We start from the raw sequence: 22,983 nt of genomic DNA on the forward strand, positions 1-22,983 counted from the left end.
GTACCGCTCCTTTATTCAGTGACTCAGCTCGGCTCCAGGTCTTAGTGATTCAGCTCCGATTAATTAGGGGAAACCAGGATATTTTATACTGTGGGGGCAGTGGCAAAAGCCTTAATGGATAGGTGCATTTAGGATGCCTCATTTACATGTGGTGGTGGGCTCCTGCCAGGCTGCCAGACATTGTCTGATTATCACACAGGAAAACCTGGCAGTTCCTATGCCAGAGGCCATGTTTTTGGTAGGGCATCTGTGGCGGCCACTTCAAAAGGTGAGTCAGGAAGAGAGGTAGGAGGCCCCCTGCTGAAAAGAGGAGTCTTTCCATCAGGCGCCGAGCTCCTTAGAGCTATCCGGACATGGAAGACTGCGACCCTCACAGCAGGATTCCCCAACACCTGGACAGGACTCCTGTATTAAACTTCACCCACCCAGGGCTCGGGGACCATTGCAGAAGAGGAGACAGAAAGATTGTAAGAGCCAGGGAGGAGGTGCAGGACCATATGGAAACAGAGTCCTACAAGCTCCCCGGACCCTGCTCATATGCTTCTGTGATAATGATGTCAGCACACAAAAGTCCCATGCAAACTCAGGCAGACAAAAACCCAGCATAGAACTGGGAAAATGATCAGTAGACCCCAATCTTAGCTGAGGAAATATTGGCAGCTGATTACCGCTGGGTGAGGAAGAGCTGATCTTCTTAAAACAAGAGACTCTAGATGGGCTGACTAGACCTCAGTGGATGAACTTGCACAGGGGAATGTCTGTGGACACTGACTGGATGCATTGGGCCTTAATACAGATGACAGTATATGGGTTCCAGTGGTGGTGGGGGGGCTGTGGGAGTGTGCCAGTGGGGACAGGGGTATAAAGATGATTAAGATTCTTTGAGATGTTCTGCATAAAATACACCAAAATTCAGTAAAGAAATTTTAAAAAAGAATTATTATATCTGGGTGTGGTAGATCAGACTGGCAACCCCAGCACTTGGGACGAAGAAGCAGAAGGGTCAGGGGGTCAGGACCATCCTTGGCTACACAGTGAGTTCAAGGCCAGCCTGGGTTATATAAGACTGTGCCCCACAAAACACCCCCCCCAAAAAATAATTTTATATAGCTATACTGGCCAAGATTGTATAGTGTCAAAAATCACTGCTGGGTATATGCCAGAAGAACTCTTAAGTCAGTGCAGAAAAGAGACATCTGCAGATGCCTGTTCACCACAGCACTGTTCATATACCCAAGTTAGGGAATCAGCCTAGGTGCCCATCAACAGATGAATGGATAAAGAAAATGTTGAGTACTGCTCAGCCATAGACAAGAACAATATTATGTAGCTTGTAGGAAAATGGAAGTAACTGGAGATCATGTTAAGTGATTTAAATCAAAACTCAGGAAACCAAATTCCACATTTGTCTCATATGTGGAATCTAGGTATTTTTTCAAGACATGGAAATAGAAGAGGAGCTATTTAAAAAGAGGAAAGGGACCAGTGGAAGAGGGGAGGGAGGGTGATGGGGGTAAAGATGATCCAAGTACATGTATGAGAGAGCCGATGTCACAACGAATCCCACTGTTGTACAATGGCTGCTTACTGCTTTTAAAAGAAGAAAAAAGTTTGGATGTGGAGGCGCACGCCTGTAATCCCAGCACTCGGGAGGCAGAGGCAGGCGGATCTCTGTGAGTTCAAGGCAGGCCTGGTCTACATAGTGAGTTCCAGACCAGCTGGGGCTACAGGGAGACCCTGTGAAGGAAAGAAAGAAAGAAAGAGAGAGAGAGAGAAAGAGAGAGAGAGAGAGGGAGGGAGGGAGGGAGAGGAGGGGAGGGAAGGGGATTGTTTCAAAGCACAAGGTCAAAATACCTTAAAAGGAAAAAAGAATCCTGTAGCACTGATGGAAGGGCAGATGCAGAGACTGAAGGAAAAGAGTAAGACCTGTGGACCACAGGAATATGCCCAAAGTAGTTCTGACAGAAGTGTAAAAGTAACTTGATGGAGGAAAGACTGGCTATTGAACAGATGGAATCGGAGCACTTTGCTACCCACAAGCAAAAGCCTGAACCTCAACCCAAGTCCCACACCTTAGCAATGCTCCAAAACACGAGATTTCCTTAACTGTAAAACCTTCTTTAAAACAGCACAGAAAATCTTTGGACTTTAAACCTGGCAAAAAGTTCTTAGCTTGACACAGAACACACAACTGACAAACAGGGGCAATGATAAGGTGGACTTCATCACAATGGAACGATGTCCTATGCTAAAGGTCCTGTTCAAAGGATGAAAAGATGAGCCACCAGAGAAAATGTCTGCAGACCACACTGTCCTGTTTTAGTGTTAGTATCTAGGCAAATGCTCCCGTTAGAAAACAGGCAATGGGTGTGACTTCAAGGCCAGCCTGGTTTACATAGAAAACAAGCAAAAGACTTGGAGACATTTCACTGAAGCAGACACACTCAGCAGAAAAGCAATGAAATCAGCCACCAGGAACACACGGAGTAAAACCAAAATGAGATATCACCACACACCCATCAGAATGGTTTAAAAAAAAAGACAGCAGCAGTTGCTAGAAAAGAATAAAGAAAAAGTGGCTTACTCACACACACTGCTGTTGGGAATTGAAATTGGTAGCAGCTAGTCAGAAGCATTCTCTCTCTCCCCCTCCCTCCCTCTCTCTCCTCCCTCCTTCCCTGTATCCCTCCATCCCTCCCTTTTAATGGAGTCTTGCTATTAGCCCAGGCTGGCCTGAAACTCACTGTCCTCCTGCCTCAGGCTCCTGGGTGCTGAGGTCAAAGGAGTGTGTATGTGTGTGTATGCCTGTTTGTGTGTATGTGCACCACATGTGCGCAGTGCCTATGGAGTGGGTCAGAACCGGAACTACAGGTGGTTGTGAGCTGTGTGATGTGGGTACTAGGAACCTAATCTGGGTCCTCTGCAAGAGCAGTCAGTACTCTTAAACACTGAGACATTTCTCCAGCTCCACTTGGCAGTTTCTTAAAACAACTAAACATGACAGGCTGGAGAGATGGCTCAATAGTTAAGAGCACTGACTACTTGTGCAGAGAGGACTTGAGTTTGGTTCTCAGCACCTACATGGTGGCTAAAAACTGCCCATAAATCCAGTTACAGGGATCCTGACACCCTCTTCTGGCTTCTGCATTACACACGTGAGCAAAACACTCATACACATAAAATAAAATAAATGCCACCCTGTATGTGTGGAAGTTAGAGGACAACTTCCAGGAGCCGGTTCCAAGGAATGAACTAAGGTGGTCAGGCCCACACAGCAAGCCCCTTTACCAAAAGAACTATCTCACCAGCCAGTTTTGAAAACAAAAAGGACAGTAATTTTGGGGATCTAAGACTAAGTAAATAATTCTCACACTTGACGCGACAAACACAATTGATAAAAGGGACAAATGATCCCATGGCTGTATCACAGATTTCCAATCACTTCCTGATGCACTTGCAAACTGTGGACACCTCAACCACCTGTTTGAATCTCCAGAGAATAATGTTGAGTGCTAAGAGCCAATTCCAAACAACTAAAGACTGTACAATATAACAGTCTCCAAATGACAAAATTATACCATAGAAGACTATAGTTGCTGGGGGGTTAAGGGGTGTGGCCAAGAGGAATTGGGTGTGGTTATTAGATGCCAACACAGAGCTCCTTGTGGTGATGGACAGGTCTTTGTATTGACGCTATCTATAGAGACAGGTTGTTAGATTACAGCACACTTTTGTGATGCTGCTGTTGGGGAACAGCGGAAGGGCACAGGGATCTCTCTGCCATTTTTTCACAACCGCATGTGAACCTGCAATTCTCCCCAAAGACATTAATTTTAAAATGCTCTGTAAAACAAGTAATTTACCCTTAAAGTTACCATCTGTATGTTATGGTGATGCCTGCCTTGTCCCACGCCACACTCCTGGGCTCAACCTTTCACCCTATAGCCCTTGCCATCAGCACAGCCTGATCTGTGGTTTACATACAAGCAGTAAAGTCCTAGCCACTCTTCGAAGCCAGATACCTGGGATTTGGGGAGGGACTGGAGTGTGGGGGCGGGAGAAGGAAGTATAACTCCCCAATTTCCTGTTAACCACCCAGGCTCTCCCTCCACCAGCTGTGGGCAACTGGAAGCCTTAGCTAGGCAGGGCAGTGAGGAGAAAATTTTTAAAATTGATTCATGAGTCCTCATTTTCCCTATTTTTTTTCCTCCAACATCTTGGAAATTTCTATCTCCCTTAATATTTTGAAATACTGTATCTAAAATATCTCCTGAATATAATTATCCAAATTTGTGTGCACCTATTAGCCGACTTGCCTAGCAATATAGGATGGATGTTACAGACGTGGAGACGTCAATGATTCTCACGTCCTCGCTTTGCTAAAAATCAATAGCTCATTTCACACAGTTCCCCTTGCTTATTTCCCCTGATTTCTTTCCCCGATATTGTTAAAGCCCAGGGCAGCCTCCAGCTGCTGAGCTGGGATGTCTGCGTGGCTCTGAGGTTTCGGTCGCAGCCTGTACTGTTGCTCCCGAGCGTTGTCTGTTGCCTCCTCTCAGATGGCTGAGTTGGGAAGAGCTCTTAAGACCTGGGCAGCCGGCAGACACCTCCCTTTTCCTGTCTGGGTTTGTGCGTTACTCCCGCATTTCTCTCAGCTTCCTCTGGCCTCCCTTCCCTTGCTTTAACGGTGGCATTTGGCTGAGGCCCTCTTTCTGTCACCACATTGGAAATGCCATACTACTTAGCGTTTTTGTTTCTTGCCTTGAGAATAAAAGGATGTATGGACAGATAGAGTTCAACATCGGTGCGCTCTCCTCTTTTTAACCTTGATAGAGCTCCATGCGAAGTGCTTTGTACGACGGGGAGTGCAGGGTGTTTCATTCCGTTTGTCTTTCATTGAGAGGAAGGATTTCACAGAAGCCTCACCCTCATTTGTAAGCACTCACAGAGAGGCTGCTTCTGAACAGGGTTGCATTCGGAAGCTCTCAGGATGGGGATGAGGCCTCTGTGGAGTTCTGTCGCAGGAATCACAGCCTGTGCTGTGGTTGGAGACCCTCTGGCCCGCAAGCCCTCCGACCCACGCCGGCCCATCATTAGCACTGGTGTGGGCTGGGGCGGCTCCAAATCCCCCTTTTCCTAATGAGGTAGCTCAGCACTGTCACAGTGTGGAAGCACCACGTCTTCCAGGTTGTGAGTACTGCGGCAGCTAAGAGACCTGAGTTTGCTCCCCAAGAGCTGATTCCGTACACACCCTACCAGTGAAGATTTTTTTTTTTCACTTTAAAAAAATTTTACTAGCCAGGCGTGGTGGCGCGCGCCTTTAGTCCCAGCACTCGGGAGGCAGAGGCAGGCGGATCTCTGTGAGTTCAAGGCCAGCCTGGTCTACACAGTGAGTTCCAGGACAGCTAGGACTACAACAGGGAGACCCTGTCTCAAAAAGACCAGAAAATATATATATTTATTATTTTTATTTTATGTGTATGCATGTATTGCCTGCATGTAGGCAAGTCCACCCGTGTCATGCAATGCCTGTGGAGGTCAGAATAGGGCTTCGGATTCCTCTGGAACTGGAGTTATGGACACTTATAAGCTGCCATGTGGATGCTGGGACACGAACCCTGGTCTTCTGCAAGAACAGCCAGTGTTCTTAACCACTGAGCCATCTTTCAGTCCCCTAAAATTAAATCTTAAAATTAAAAAAAAAAATTGGGACTGGAGCGATGGCTCAGCAGTTAAGAACACTGGCTGTTCTTGCAGAAGACCTGGGTTCAAATCCCAGCACCCACATGGCAGCTAACAACTGTCAGTAACTCCAGTTCCAGGGGATCCGACAGCCTCTTCCGACCTCCATGGGCATTGCACGCCAGGGGTGCACTTACCTACATGCAGGCAAAACACACATACACATAAAATAAAAATAGATAAAATAAAAAAATTTAATTTCTAAATTATGTGTATATGTATGTAGTGGGGGTGGTGCACATTTGGAGCTGGCTTTACAGGCAGTTATAAGCCACCTGACATGGGTACTGGGAACCAAACTTGAGTCCTCTGAAAGGGCAGCAAGTGTTCTTAACTGCAGAGCCATCACCCCAGCCCCATAAAGAGCTTAATTTAAAACTCAAGAAAACTTCTAGAATCCTGGCAAAACCGGGTCTCTGGTGACAGGAGCCTGTGTTGTTTCAGGGGTTTCTGTGGCCCTACTGACCAGCAACGTACCTGACACCTCGCAAGTGATCACCCATGGGTTTCTGAAATTGTTGTTACTCATCCATCCATGTAGGGTATCCCCATTCCAACTGTCTCTCTCTCTCTCTCATATACATTATATATATATATACATATAAATTAGCTTAGAGTGTAGTAGTTTCCATATGTCTTCTTACATCCTTAGTTTTGGTTAGCCCCACCCCCACGCCTCTTCATTACCCCATCCTCTACCCTTTCCATGTTTAAACCCTACCACCCCAGTATTCACCCCCCTCTTTCATATCACATGTGTTCTACTATCTTCCCCCTTCAGGCCTCTCCCCTCACCCAATCCCATGGTCCCTTTGAAGCCTCCTGGTCTCTACTACCATTCCAAGTTAAAGAGAAAAATAAATTAGAAGTTATGTTCCCCACATGAGAAAGCAGGTGCATTTGTCTTTCTGATCCGGATTACTTCGCTCAGTATAATATTTTCCAGTTCCATCCTTTTTGTGTGTGAAGTTCATTGTGTCATTTTTTTCAGGGCTGGATAGAATTCCAGTGTGTGTGTACCATATTTTCATTGCTCATTCATTAGTCAGTGGACATCCAGGCTGATTCCTTTTCCTGGCTGTTGTGAATAGAGCGGCGACGAGCAAGTGCCTCTGTAGGAAGGTATATGCCAGGTGTGGTAGAGCTAGACCACAGATCTATTTTTAGCTTTTTGAGGAACTGCCACACTGATCACCATAATGACTCTGCAGGTTTACAACAGTATATAAAGCTTCCCCTTTCTCCACAGCCTCACCATTGTTTGTTTTCTTGATAAAGTCCATTCTCACTCTACTCTGGACCCACCAGCCCCAACATTTCATCACTCCCTTCCTGCCCAGCCTACTTCATTTTCATTGGTCCCGTTCTTTCCATCCACACCGTTAATTTCTGGAAAAGTGCTGCCCTTCCCTGATCTTATTAGTGGTTCTCTGGAATTCAGAGCATCTCACTCACCTGTGGTGGGGCTGTGGTAAGATAAGGTTATCTGAACAAGGTGGGGTGATTTTTTAATATTATGTTTGTTATACCATGGCAATATTCTTTAATAAAGCTAAACATTTTCTATGGAGAGAAAAGTTGCTTCCTCCCAATCAGTGTGAGCTCCATGGAATTCTTCATTTCTTGTTACTGTAGAGATCCATGGTATTCAGGAGCTGGGGTTCTGGAAAGTGCATGGGCTAAAGTTTTGGAATCCAGTGACTCTCCCCTTGACTCAATGTGTGACCTTAGGCCAACTAGATCACTTTCTGAGCTTCTTTTTTTTCTGTTATAAAATATATAGGTTGCCAGAAATCAGTAGTTCCTGGATCATTAGGTTATGAAAACTTCTTAATTTCAAAAAATTCATGGATGCCACATGATATTGGTGTGAATTCTATTGGCAAGGGAAAGAAAAGCCGTGTGTGTGTGTGTGTGTGTGTGTGTGTGTGTGTGTGCGTGTGTGTGTGTGTGTGTGTGTATTTTGTCGATATGGTTTCCAAGACTCTTGATATAACTCAAGTTTCTCCTAGAGCCACTGATCCAGCTAACTCTGAGGCTCATTCCTGACTCTAGTATTCTAGAATTCTAATCATGAGGAAGTTGGGGGTTCTTAGAAAAGAGCTATCTAAGGGGACAGCTGACTTTTAATGCTATGAGATCCAAGAGTACAACTAGAGGTTTTCAAAGCAGATGAATTAAGGCAGTTTCTAGAGACTCAGAATCTGACCCAAGAAAAGATGAAGGATCAGTACTAACGGCACTGAAAGGCTCTGGGAGACATGGTAGAGGGCAGAGATGCGTACGATGGGTCCTACCAAGAGGAGGATCAGGTGTCATGACCATTATTAGCAAGAAGAAGGCAGAGGATAAGGTGCCCCTGACTCCTCTGGTATAAATATCAAAATAAAATATCAGTGGACACAATACAACTAACTAGTCATACATAATAATATATACTCAATATTATCCATGTATGAAATCACCAACATGGTACATGGCACACAGTAAGCTAATGTTACCTATGAGCCTTCTACTTAAACATCTCTAGAGATTAGTACTATTTGCGTTGATACCAGAAACCTATGGGTGATGCCTTGGGGGTAATTTGTACAATGCCTGCACAAAAATACATCCACAAAAAATACTGTCTTGTATGTTCCAACACTGTCCTTGCAAAGTTTTTCAATACTTTTTATGCTTATTACCAAATGAGAGATTGATTCTTAAAGACATTCTGCCTTACAGCACGCTTTCTGAAGTTATTAAGGGATCTGAACCTGACAGCTTCTATTTCCAAGAGTTAAACATAGATTTGAGTGTTAGGTTGAGAGCGGAAGGTCAAATTTCTATCCAAATACTGATGTATCTGCACTGTGATGTAAGTTAAGGAAAGCAGGGGAAATTCTTGAAAATTTTCTAGGCTATTAATTCCTGGACTATTTTTTTTATTTTATTTATTATTTTCATTTTATGTGTATGCGTGTATTGCCTGCATGTAGGTAAGTGCATCTGTATCGTGCAATGCCGCAGAGGTCAGAAGAGGCTGTCGGATCCCCTGGAACTGGAGTTAAGGACAGTTGTTAGCTGCCATGTGGGTGCTGGGATTCGAACCCGGGTCTTCTGCAAGAACAGCCAGTGTTGTTAACCGCTGAGCCATCTCTCCAGCCCTGGAATATTTTTAATGTTACTAGTATTTTAATCCCCATATCCTTGCCCTTTTATTCTTCCAATAAATTCAACTGCAGAAGCCCTAAGAAAGCCGTAGTTTATAAGAAAGTGTCAGCCCAAACATGAATCAAGGTAGCATGTAGATGAAATGAAAGAGCAGACCCTCACATTCTCCCTGAGATCGCAGAACTGCACGGGAAGAAGATTCTGTTTCCTTTGGATGAGTCAAATCATATTATGTGATTCTTCAATGAATGATGTTCATATACCCGTACACTGTGATAGATGTCTTCTATTTTCAGGTTTCAGAACCGACCGCAGACACGGCATATTTAGAGAACACAATGTAAATAAATCTAAGTGCCAGAAATTTAAATTACTATAGAGCTGACGGGAACTGAAAACAGGTAGGAGAAGGAAGTAAGGGCAACAGAGGGTTATAATTTCCTCCTCTTTTACAACTAAGACCAAAGACACAGATTGTTTCAAATGAGTCAACAGAGATTAAGGACTTCAGCTTTCCAGATGACAGAGGAAAGATGTTTGTATACTGTTCTCTTCTAAGGAATCACCCGAAGGGAAAGAAAAGAAAAAGAAACACGAACTCTCACTTTGACGACACTAGAAAGGGAACAGTGACGATAAGCCACAGTGTGAAGACAGATAACGGGATGATTAATGACTCAAGATTGCTAGCAGAGAGGCCCCACAGGGAAGCAAATGGGGTCTGAAGCAAAGAGTGCCGCAAAGTCTGTAAAGCACACAGTTTAAAACCTGTCTCCACTCTCCTTCCTCACAGCTCCAGGAAGAGAAACAGACCTCGACAGGTTCTGGGCTCAGGCACCCCAGGCCCTGAGGAGGAAGACATCAAGCGGCAGAAAGATTGAAGTCTGCAGTTTTTGCATGTACCCAGGGATTTTCTAACACTCAAAGCGTGAGGATTGCTGCAGGTTTTGGGGTATGGAAGCTCAACAGCCACATCCCCTCCCCTCTTGCCATCTCTGTTTCTTCCCATGGAACACCGGCAATAGCCTAGTTTAAAATCTTCAGACAAAAGAACAGAGGATTGGGTTGGAGAAATGGCTCAGTGGTTAAGAGGGCGTGTTATTCAGGCAAAGGACCCAAGTTCAATTCCCAGCACCCACCCGTGTTGGGCAGCTCACAACTGCCTACAAGTCCAGCTCCAGAGAATCCAACCCAGCACTCACATCACATACCCACACAGAGACACTCATAATAAAATAAATCTTTTAAAAAATGACAGAGGTTCCCTTTCTAGAAACACAGAATCATCTCAGAATAAAGACCCACAGATGCTGACATTTGGAGAACCCCACTGAAGTTTCCAGTGAAACTCACCCTTTGGTGAGTAGTGGTCAAGCATGCGGCCACCAAGAACTCTCCCAAGTTCAAGATGGAAGACAGTCTAAGAAAAAAAGAACCAGGAGAACCACAAAAAATTAATGTGCTGGGGCTATATCTCAGTTGTAAAGCGCTTAACTAGCAGGCACGAAGCTCCTGGTTCAGTGCCTAGTACTGCATAAACTGGGTGTGGTGGTGGTGCATGCCTACAATGTCAACACTTAAGAGGCAGAGATAGGAGGATCAGAAGTTCAAGGTCATCCTAGATTGCACAGTGACTGTGAGGCTAGCCTGGGCTACATTAAAACCCGTCTCATAGCAAACAACAACAAGAACTTGAAGGGGAACTTGCTTTCTACCAGCCTGCCTTCAAGTTCTGACACCTAGGCGAGGGGGATAAGGTAGAAAATGGCAGGGCTCTGGTCTTCACGTGTGCACAACTGTACATACACACTTGTGCATATACTTGACGTGCAAAAAATACATTTCTTCTTTCATTGACTTTTCTATTTGGGTATTCTGTATATTTTTAGAAATTGAAATAGTGATTTTTCTTTTCGCAGTGCTGTGGATTGACTGAACCTAGGGCAAGCACTCTACCCACTGAGCTCCCCGGCCCTGATCTTTTCTTAATATATTGAACAACTCTATGTATGAAGTTGACTTTTGGCTGTCATCTTTTCTTAATGGTTCCTTATTATACTTCTTCATTGCTGTTTGCATTCATTGTTTAGGAATTTCTCCTTATTTATTTCCTTATCCATTCATTCAGTGATCCACCCTTTTATTCATTCATTCTTTCTTTCTTTTTAAGTACTGGAGACTGAACCAGGACCTTATACATACAGTCAAGCACTCTACCGTTGGGCTACATCCCCCCGCATTTTCACTTTTCCCTTTGAGACAGGTTCTCACTAAGATGCCCACATAGTCCTTGAACTCACTTTGTAACCCAGGCAGGCCTTGAACTTCAGTCCTCCACCTCTACCTCCTGAGTGCTAGTGTGACAGGTGTACCACATCACACCCAGCTTGAACTCTGACTTTTTGGAAATGCTCCTTTAAGGGTTCTAACACAATGTATTGAATAGCATACCACTTTATTATTGAATTGAAATTTCACCTCACCATCCTCAGATGATCTTGGGGTTGTTCTGGCTAAGTATTTTGATCTATTTTGGAACGATCTCCTACTTTCTGGATCACAGTTAGCTCTACAGACTATTTTAGTAGCTATAGAGTAAATTCTTCCACCCCTCTTTCCCTTGGTCCTTTCTTCTCTCTATCCCTCCTTCTCCAGTTAGATCACAGACCCTCTAGCTCTCCCCAAGCCCTGAAATCAGACCATGCCCCCTTCAAAGTTGACAAGAGAGCACGCTATACTGTGGCCCTGCAGCCTCTTCCCTTTGTGCCTGCAAGGTAAGTTTATGGTCCTGCCTAGTGCCTGCCTCTGTGCCCCTTTAAGCTAGATCACATGGTGTGAAGTTTGTCCACCCCCTGAAATCCTCTAAGAGTCAGAACGCCCTCTTTGTTGTCTGGATTTGAAGGGGAGGCTGTCTCTCCCTTCATGTTCCATTATGACTGTCTATGGCCATGATGCTGTCTCTCTCCTGGCATTTCAGGAAATGAAGGGTCAGTTTCTTCCTTTGGGCCGGTCATACTGTACATGATGGTTATCTCTCCTAATGAAGCTCCTCTTTGGACCCAAAGGTCTGTTCTCCCCGTTCAGGGCCTCATCTTCTAATAAAGCTCTTTTGAAGGGTAACCTCAATCCAGCCTTCCAATCTGGAAATATGGCCTTGATTTCAGGAAGTTTTTTTCTGTTATTTCTTTGATAAATCTATCCCCCACCCCCACTCTCTCCCTGGAACTCCCACTATCCAGATACCGTCCCTTTTATATTTTTCCTCTCCTGCTGTACATTTAACCTTCGTGCTACTCTCTAGATTTCCCCAATTTTTTCAGGTTGAGTCCAAATAAAATAAGTTTACTGAAGAATTACACAGGGCAAAGCAAAAGTCAACTAGAACAAAATGGAGTTATTTTTGTCATTTCAATTTCATTACCCCGTATTTTTAGATACTCCTGTGTCCTTATACATTAGAGACGCCAGACACTGTTCCAGTGCTTACCTTTTGCTGCATAACAAATCATCTCCAAACTTAATGGCTTAAAACAACAACCCTTTTTTTAGCTCATGACTGCAGCTTAGAAATTTTCGTCTTCCAGCAAGCTCTCCGGGGATGGTCGCATGGTGAAAGCTTTGTCCCAAGGGCACAAGAAGCTGCAGGAAGCTCTTGAAGCGCCAGCCTGGGTTTGTTCATTACCACTTTGGCCATCTTCTGTTGATCAACATGCACTGCTGTGTCATTCCAAGGCGTCCCAGCCTGTTAGGGGAGGAGCCGACCAGTCTATTACCGCCCTTTTACAATGCACTGTGTTTCAGAGGCGGAAGAAAGAGAAAACCTTTGTTTTTCAATTACACCATCCTGCTTTGTTAGAATTTATATACATCGTGTATGTTTGCATTACTTCTGCAGCAAAATAATGGCAATAATATTAAGACAGAACTCCAAACATGTCTTAGATCACATTAGTTAAACAACACAATAATAACTGAATCCACTTACATTTTGAAGAGCCATGATTTCAAGTCCAAGCACCCAATTTGGAGTATGTTGTTGGACTTCATCTGATTATTAGGCCAAATGATAGCAGGTTTATATATAACCTCCAGTGTAGAGCTTGGCCCACAGTGTCCGTGACGAATGTTGGTTGAATCTGAATGGAAATCGGAATGAGACATCAGGGGCAGGCATGTTGTGAATGAAAGGAACAGTCTCAGAATCCGTTACAGTAGTTTAGGGTTTATGTGCCACACTTCTCATTGTCCCTGGACTTCAAATATGTCTCAGGCAAGAAAAGAGACCGGACTCCCCATAGTCTTTCAGTGTGGACTGTCTCATGAAGTAGCAGCATGCCCCTTGTAGTAAGTAAGCTGGAATTATAAGCAGAACCATCAGTGCTCTTAAACTCTAGTCCCACAAGTACATGCTCCAATTGAAAAACTGCCCGTCTTTGCAAACTCCGTGCGTGTTCCTCTATGTCAAGTGGAGGCTTGGAGAAATACCCAGAGGACCTGTTTTTCAAAAACACTCTTTCTTCAACACTTGCAAACACAAATTAGCAAGAAGCAGAGAGTGGTCTCTTAATTGCGTCTAGTGTACCCCACATTCAGTCTGGTTGGTGCTCTTACCAATCCTTCCTGGCTCTCCAAATTAAAAACTGATAAACAGGAACAATAGGCATGTCACAGAAATTCTTGCAGAATTGTCCTTGGATGATTTTCAGGCCAGAATGTGTTTTCCAAAGCCCTCCTTGTTAAACATTTGTAAGAACAGGCTGTATTTAATTAATGGTCACCAAAGCCTTCCTGGACTTTCCCAGGAAGGTCAAAGAGTAAGCCCACTATTTGGATGCCTAATTTGACTGAACAAAGGAAACTGCGGCCATCATCTTTACTTTGTCCTTCTTAATTGAACTGAATGTCAACTTTCCACTCAGTGTTCCCTGACAAACACTAATGCTCTTAATGCAACCAGATCAGATCAGTCTGCGTCTGTCTACATCGTACCCTGGGACTGCATAAACTTTGAATACATATTTATTCCATGGATTTCATTTCCATGTTAATTAGAATGCAGGTTCCTGGAATTTCCTGAGTATAATAATCTTCTTCCAGTCGGCCTGATGGAAAAAGCTGTGTGCTGTTTACTTTATGAACGATGATGTGCCTGCCTCTGATGATCATTTCATAGGTACTTTCTAGAACAAAACCACACCTCCATCCCCCCTAATAGAATAATAAGGACACACACATTTACTGAGGACGTTCAATCTCTGTTGTATGACATCGCTGTTTGGAGGAGGGTGCAATGCACAACCAAAGTTGTCCGCGGCCACTCATCCTGACATGCATTTCAACCCCTTTCCCTACAACCTGTGCTCTCTACCCAAGAAGACTTTTAAAAATATTATTCTTAAAATTACAGAACTTATAAAGAGCAAAGAGCTGGGGATGTAGCTCAAGTCCCTGGATTCAATCCCCACTACTGTAAACAATGTGTAAAATCTAGGAAACAGACAATCCCACCACTGCTCACATTCTGATGGCTTTCCTCCCATGTATAAAGATCAGGTTTGTATAAGATATTTTTACTCTGAGAAGATATTTACTGTATCAGTTCCCAAACACTTTTTACAAACCATCCTTCTAATCAATAAATTGTTAGATCCTAAATTAAAGCAGATTATTAGTCAACATCATATATCTAGCAAAACTTTACTATACGCCGTGTAATAGCCTCTTTAGGGTGAATAAGGAGAGTACAAAAATAAGTAGGATACAGCCTTTGTAAAGGTTAATAGACTAAAGAAAAAAGACAATTATACTATTGTTTTAGTACTATTTGTTTAGTAGCACTGTTTAGTATTTGTTTAGTATTTAGTACTGTTTAGTATTTGTTTTAGTGTTTGTTTAGTACTATTTGTTTAGTATTTGTTTTGTTATTTAGTACTATTGTTTAGTAAATACTATAATAGTAATATGTAAGTTTACTGAGCCCCATGTAGGAGGTGCTGCACCTCTTTTCTTCAGAACAGTCTATGAGATGGTGAAGGCTGGCTCCTCTCCCAGTTTACAGAGGAGGAACTGGGGCTAGTGAGTGGTAACGGCAGGATTTGAACCCAGAAACTTGCTTTCGGCCAGGTTCTTAGTAGCTGCATCTGATGTAGAACATTTTAACTATATGTTGTCCATACACTCTGCTGCATCCATAGCCTGACAGAATAGAGAGGCTGTAGTCAGGATATAATTCCTTTGATCACTGAGACCTGATAAAATCTGAAAGTGGCAGATGGTTTCTGATTTATATATTTGAGTTTTAAGTTTGGCTGCATATACCAGAAAATTCCAAAAATAGTTTTTAAAATATGGAGGTTTAAGGCTGGAGAGATGACTCGGCGGTTAAGAGCACAGGTTGCTCTTGCCGAGGACCCAGGTTCGGTTCCCAGCACCCACATGGTGGCTAACAACTGCCTGTAACTCGAGTTCCAGGGGAATCTGATGCCCTCTTCTGACCTTTGTGGGCACTGCATGACATAGGTGCAGTTACATACATGCAGACAATACACTCATACACATAAAATAAAAATAATAAAGTATTTTTTAAAAAATATGGAGATTCAGGGGCTAGAGAGAGGGCTTGGCAGTCTTCCAGAGGACCCTAGTTTGGTTCCCAAGTCAGTTGGCTCACAACCACCTGTAACTCCAGTTCCAGGGGATCCTACACCCTCTTCTGGCCTCTGCAGGCACCCACACAAATGTGACAAATACTCAGATACACACACACACACACACAAATAAATAAATAAATATTAAAAATACACAGAGGTTCAGTTTTTGTACTCCATACTAAGAAGCTGAAACGCAGGCAGATCCAGAGATGGTCTAACAACTCTGTTAGTGTATCAGATTTCGATGCCTGGGAGCTCCTTGGTGAAAGGAGAACACCGACTCCTACAAGCTATCCTCTGACCTCTACACACCATGGCACATGTGCCCCCCCATACGTGTACATATATACACACACAATCAATCAACAAAAGTAATTTAAAAATGTTAAAGAGCTGACTATATAGCTTCAAGTTCTCAGAATTAACTTCCAAGCAAAATACCATCCTATTTCTAAAAGGGTAAGTAAAAAAAAAAGTATGCTAATTTCAACAGATTTTTTAAAAATTAGAGTAACTGCAATGTTTGGAATTTAAACCAACAAAATGTTTGTTTTTGTTTTCTTCTTTTGGAGAGGAAAATTCCATCACTGGCATTGCTTAGGGTTCCTGGTATGGGGTGGTCATGAAAAGCACACTGAACTCCAGCCAGTTTCCTTACCATTGGTCTGCCTGGGCACCCTCAGCCTCATGCTTGGTTCATGGTACTAAAGTAGACGGGGAAGAACAAGAGACCCTGTTGTGTCTGTCCAGGGAAAGTGCCTCTAGTGAAATAATGTTTGAGCAGAGACATGAAGGGTCAGAAGAAAGGAGGGAGCCTCACCACTACCTGGGAAGGGGATGATGCCAGCAAGGGCAAGGGTTGTGCAGCAAATGCAGCTGGTGTGTTCCAGGGACTTCAAGAAACCACTTGACCTGAGCAGGACAGAGGGACATAGGTCCTGATTAAGGGTTAGCAAGTCAGGGGCCAGGGCAGGAAACAGGAATGCTGGGAGTCCTGAGTACCTGTTCCTTTACGCTGGGCAATGCAGGCTCTGGCTAGAGAAGTGACACTGTATGTCCTGTTGGATACTGTTCTTCGAATCTGACACTACCCACTTAACAGAAAGTATACATCAGCTTGCCAATGTGGGAACTGAGGGGCTGTCGTGCTTGCTACATTAGATGAGCTGATGCTTGTGAAAGTGTGCTGTGGTCCACAGAGCACGGGAAGAACGACTCCTGTTCTACTGCAGGGGAGAAACGATTGCCCCATCCTCTTACATTCCTTTCGGTTGACCTAAGTATTGAACCAAATATTGACCACAGTTTCATACTTCGTGTGCGCACAGGAGTCTGCAGAAAGAAAATGAAGGCTTGGCGGTGTTAAGATGAGATGCTCATACACCTTTTTACACAAAGAAGAAGAAACTATTGGAATATGACAGGACACAGGGGCTTGGACTAGGGGCTATAAACTGTGGGACATTGACTAGGAAATAAATGGTGAGCTAATAGTGGGAGATGAGGATTACTTTAGGGAGCTTGTTTACACCTGTCTACTTTGTCATCCGTTCCCAGTCTCTGTAACAACAGAGGGCATTTTTCTCAGGGAAAACTTCATGATTTGCTTCTAGGAAGAAAGGAGAGGGTTAAAACATCTTTCCTGCATTATTGCTCAAGCTATCTTTCAAGTGCCTTCAGCTTTAAATAGTGAGTCCATATTTTGTGGTGGCAGCTCTGAGCCCCTTCACTCTCATGGCAGGCCAGCGCTTATTTGTTCAAGAACCAAGGCAGCAGGACATCACAGAACAAGTGCTCTGGATCCTTCCTGCTCTCTTCCTATGCGTTTCTAGATTTCTGTGATGCCTCTCCAGTGGGAGGTCTCGGTAAACCCAGCAGGCAGGCATGCTTCTGAGAGTCTGACAGGAGTTGAATCCCCACCCACCATGAACCAAGCTAAATAGTCTAAGATAACTTTCATTTGTAAATCTATGAGCAAAATTACATGGTTCAACTCTAAGAGACAGCGAAGTGAAGCTTGAGATGGTTATTTCCAAATCAAGATTAGCAGCTGGGGAGTACACTCACCTGAACAGAGACAGTGTCAAAGACGCACAGCTTGGCATGGCTCCAGCCAGCTCACCGAAGAGGATGCACTTGAAAGTAGCAGGGATGTGATACTCTCAAGGGTCAAGCCAGATGGGGACAGCTGGGTGTGCAGCACATGGCACCACCATGACATCATTTGTTGAAACTACTGATGAAGGTCTTTGGGGGCAAAGTCTGCTAACCAAAGGAAAATTGGAGCTGTTTTTCCATTATTTTGTTCTTTTATAGATCAGCAGAATATGTTCTTTGCCTGAAGAAATACTTTTTTCTATAAATCAAGTAGGGAAAATGAGAACAGACAAAATAAATTGGGAGTAAGAAATCATCCCGGGGGTAGAGAGATATCTCAGTGGTTAAAAGCATTGGTTGCTCTTTCAGGGGACCAGGGTTCAATTCCCACTACAGTTAACAACTACTCCAGCTCCAGGAAATCCAATGCCGTCTTCTGGCCTCCATTGGCATGACATTCACGTGGTGCACTTATATACATGCAGGCCAAACACTCATACACATAAAATAGGGAGGGTCTTGGCTGTGTTATATGCACATACATTTACTTGCTTATACAGACTTGGGGCAAGTTACTTAAGCTTTCCCAGTTTCTGTTTGCTCATTGTTCTAGCTTGTTTCTCCAATGTTGTGACAAAACACTCTGACCAGTACCAACTTGGGGAGGAAAGGATTTATTCACCTTATATCTCCCAGGTTACAGTTCATCGGGGAGCCCAAGGTAGGAACTCAGGGCAGGAACCTGGAGGCAGGAGCTGGAGCACAGGCCATGGAGGAATCCTGCTTACTGGCTTGCTCCCCAGCCCTGCTCAGCCTGCTTCCTTATGTAGCACAGGCCCACCTGCTCAGGGGTGGCACCACCCACAATGGACTGGGCCCTCCCACATCACTCAACAATCAAGAAGATGCCCCACAGACATAGCCACAGTCCAGTCCTATGGAGGCAATTCCCCGATTGAGGCTCCCTCAACCCAGGTGTGTCAAGTTGACACTAGAGCTCTCCAGCACACTCATTGAGTAAGAGGAGACATCAAGAGACACTAATTGGCAGGGCTGTGATAAGGGTTAAGTGAGCTGTTGGTAAAGAACAACACTGTGGTAAGTTCTAGCTTCGTGTTCTTATTGAGAGGAAATTACATAAATAAGGCTCATAGGAGGAAAGACACCTAAGGACAAAGGAAGAGAGTAAACCCTAAGAATCATTCTTAGGGGGCTGGAGCGATGGCTCTGGTTAAGAGGGTGTACAGCTCTTGCAGGGGACCTGAGTTTGGTTCCTAGCACCCATATTGAGTGGCTCACAACCTCCTTTGACTCCAGCTCCAGGGGATCCACACCATCTTCTGGCCCACGCGGACACCTGCAAACATGTGCGCACAGACCTATAAATAAAAATATATAAATAAATCTTTTTAAAAATTACTCTCAGCTGGGGCTACAGGAGACCCTATCTCAAAAAACAACAACAAAATTATTCTCAGATGTCTGTGACTTACCCTGAATAAATATGCTGTAAGATTAGTGTACATGAACTTTATTTTTTTAATGGGCTTGTTCCATAGAAAGATTACAAATACAGGAACAACAGGAATGACTAGTTTCTTCATTCAAAACCATGAATGTCGAAAGTGGTCAGTAAGCCGAGTGTGGTGGAGCACACCTTTAATCCCAGCACTCGGGAGGCAGAGGCAGGCGGATCTCTGTGAGTTCAAGGCCAGCCTGGTCTACATAGTGAGTTCCAGGACAGCTGGGGCTACAGGGAGACCCTGTCTCAAAAAAAAAAAAAAAAAAATCAAACAAAAGAAAACCTTAACAACTTTCAGAGAATTGAAACCATAAGAAATGTATTTTCTGGTCTTCCTTGTCACTGTGACTGGATTTAGAGTGGCCATGGAAACTCACCTCTGTCCATGTGAGGTTTCTAGAAAGGTTTAACAGAAGTGGAAATAATAACCTAAAGCTCCGAAGTTGCTTTATTCAGGTATTTTGTCACAGCATGGAAACAAAAAGTAACGAATTCACAGCCTAAAGAAGAATCATCATATGGGCCTATAGATTAACAACAGGACAGCATCTGAAATAATTAAACATCGATGCAGAACAAAAATTTCTAGACAACTAGGGAGAGAAGGCATTTCCACAGCCAGTTAAAAAATATCTACGAACGTGGACACGAACGAGAAGATGATGAATTTTCCCCTTCTATCAGGAATAAGAGGAATATGGTCATTGCTCAGTATTTCTGGGGGTTTGGTTTCAGGACCTCTTCAGTTACCAAGATCCACAGATGTTGAAGCCCCATATGTAAAATGGTGCCACGTGTGCAAATGGTCTACACACATTCCCCTGAACGCTTTAAATCATCTCTAGGTTGATTCTCACACCGGAACTAGTTCTTACGCTGTGTTCTCTACGGAACAGTGACAAGGGTAAAGTCTATACCTGTTCAGTACAAATGCAACTTTTTCTGTTTTCAAATGCATCCAGTCTAGGTTGGTTGCATCTGAGAATACAGAAGGCTGACTGCATTCTTTGGAGGTGCATATTTGGATGACAAACTCAAGCAGAAGTTAAGAATTGATCACTATCCACACCAGCATGGCTATTGCCTCCAGGAAGAAAGGAAATTGTAATTGAGAAGCAAATGAGACCTGGGGTGCAGGCAGTCATTTATTTCTCCACCTATTGGTTGTGATTTCTTGGCTACTCGCACCACAATGATTTGTTAGGTTGTACACTATATTGGTTTCATGTACTTTCTTATATTTGGGTTACGTTTCTCCATAAAATCCTGAAGAAATGAAGCTTTTAGCTTTTTGTTTCTGTTGTATAGAGGATCAAGCCCAGGACCTTGCGCATGCTAGAAAACTGCTCTTCTACAGACATGAGTGCCTCTCCTAAGCTACATCCCCAGCCCATATTGAAAAATTTTTAATATTAGTTTTATCAGAAAGAACAATATTGGACGAGTCGCTTACTTCCCATAATTTCTTATATTTTAACATGAATCTACAATTATTAAGCAGGTGAAGTAATGAATGACTTTCAGCAGCTTTCCTTTTAGTCAAACTAAGGTCATGGTTAGCTACTCAGCAAAGGAGAGTAGCCCCCAGATAACTCTTGTCCTTGTCTTCTCCTCTGTATGGTGAGAGGCAAGCTGGCAAATGGCCCTCTCTGGCTGTGTTGGTCAACTTTCTGTACTATAGCAAAATACCTGAGATAATTAACTCATAGAGAGAAAAGGTTTGTTTGGGCTTACAGGTTTGAACATTCTAGTCTGTGATTGACTGGGTTCATCACTTTTGGTCATTTGGTAAGGCAAGAGGTCTTGTTCCATCATAGCAGAGGTTCATGGTGGAACAAAGTCTATAATGCCATGAACCAAAGAACAAAAGGAAAAGTGAAAGAGGTCAGGATCCCAACTCTGTTCAGGACATGACCTTAATAATCTTAAGGGCCTCCTACATGGCCCTTATAACACCGCCTACTGGTGGTGCCACCTTGGGGACCAAACCTTCAGCACATGGGCCCTTAGGGACAACAAAATTCAAACCACAGCAGGGCTCTGGGTTGGCCCTTCAGCTCCTCAGGCTGTTCTCAGCTTCAATCAAAATCCTTTCTGATTGAAAAACAATGTCAAAAATTGGTCTTAATTACCTAAAAGCTTTTAATATAAATTCCTTAGAAGATTATTTATAGCAGAGCCATTTTGTATCATTAAGATAATTCTATCTGCATTTAAAGGAAACTTAAAATCCAGTAATGACTCAAAATTCTTTTCCTAATTTTTTAGGTTTCATTTGCTTAAAATAGTGTTTAAAGTAAAACACTATTTTGGATCAAAGAGTTAACAGGAATTCAGAAAAATAAGCACAGATAGCACATTAAAAGCAGTGAAAAAGTCCCCCAATTGATCCTAATTTGTGTCGGCGCTGTGTGGAAAATTTGGCATCAGGTAGGCAACCTTCTGCAAAAGCTCTCATAACAAAACTCTTGTTTCCAGAGTTAGAGAAAAATGACTTGGAACTTGAATTTTTATCACGAACATTCATTCACTCCCAAGTTTTAAAACGTCTCACCTCAGCCGGGCGTGGTGGCGCATGCCTGTTGTCCCAGCACTTGGGAGGCAGAGGCAGGAGGAGCTCTGTGGGTTCAAGGCCAGCTTGGTCTGCATAGTAAGTTCTAGGACAGCTTGGGCTACAGGGAGACCCTGTCTCAAAAAGACAAAAAGACAAAAAAAGAAAAGTCTTACACCAAGTAAGACTTGAGGATTTTGTAAAACATGCACCCTAGTGGCACTGTGTTTTCCTATTCATAGCAAAGTCCAGGCTTCCCTTCTTTGTGATTGCTCTTTAAAACCTTTATCCTTAGAAACTAGTTCTCCATTCATATCTCTCATCTAATCTAATTAATCTACTCGAAAATAGAGCATCTACTATGCACAGACACTGTTGTAGGTGTGTGTGTGTGTGAAAAAATGATTTCTTGCTCTTGTAAAATTTATTTGTAGAGAGGAAATAAAAAATATAATAAATATATTGTATGGTATGTTAGAAGGTAATAAGGGATATAGGAAAAACTAGTGCCACCTCATGGGAAGTAGTCAAGGCAGGACGGGGGCTGGGAGGTGGAGAACCAGAGCAACCATAAAGCAAATGGTCCAAGCAGACTGTGAGACGGTAACATTTGAAGATTAAGGCAGATGAGGGAGCAAGCCACTTTGACATTTGGAAAAGAACATTCTAGCGAAGGGAATAGTAGCTAAGGGTGCTTAGAGTACTCAAGGAAGAGTTTGGAGTCCGCTATGGCTGAGGTTAAGTGGACATGAGACAAACGGTCAAGTGGCCTTTATAATGTTGTAAGGGCTCTGCCGTTTCCCATGCTAATGAGAGCCAATGGAGAGTTCATGATGAGTGTTGACAGGATGACTCTGGCTCTGCTGCTGCTGGAAATAGTCCATAGGGAAACCAGTATAGAAAGACCTACTAAGACACTACTAATCCCAGTACGATACCATATTTTATGGCGGGGACCAATGCGTAACAGTAAATATGGTAACTTACATTTAATAAAAGAGCAACAGTGGTCGGCCTAGAAAGGAAGCTGACACATAATTCATTATTCCTTTCAATTTTGTTATAATAAAAGGACCTCAGTGCTGTGGCTGGGTCTTGAGGTGGGAGGGAGAGCATTAGGCAAAAACAGTACACGAATAATGCACTCTAAACATGATCAGGCCTTAAAGGGACAGTCTTCCCTTTAAAGCCTGGAGAAGTGCTCCATTGAAAATGAAAGGGAGAGGGAGAGGGAAAGAGGAAGAGGGAGAGGAAGGGAGGGAGGG

The sequence above is a fragment of the Nannospalax galili genome, unplaced genomic scaffold (assembly GCF_000622305.1).
Source record: "Nannospalax galili isolate Female #2095 unplaced genomic scaffold, S.galili_v1.0 scaffold841, whole genome shotgun sequence".
In the NCBI taxonomy this organism is placed as follows: domain Eukaryota; kingdom Metazoa; phylum Chordata; class Mammalia; order Rodentia; family Spalacidae; genus Nannospalax; species Nannospalax galili.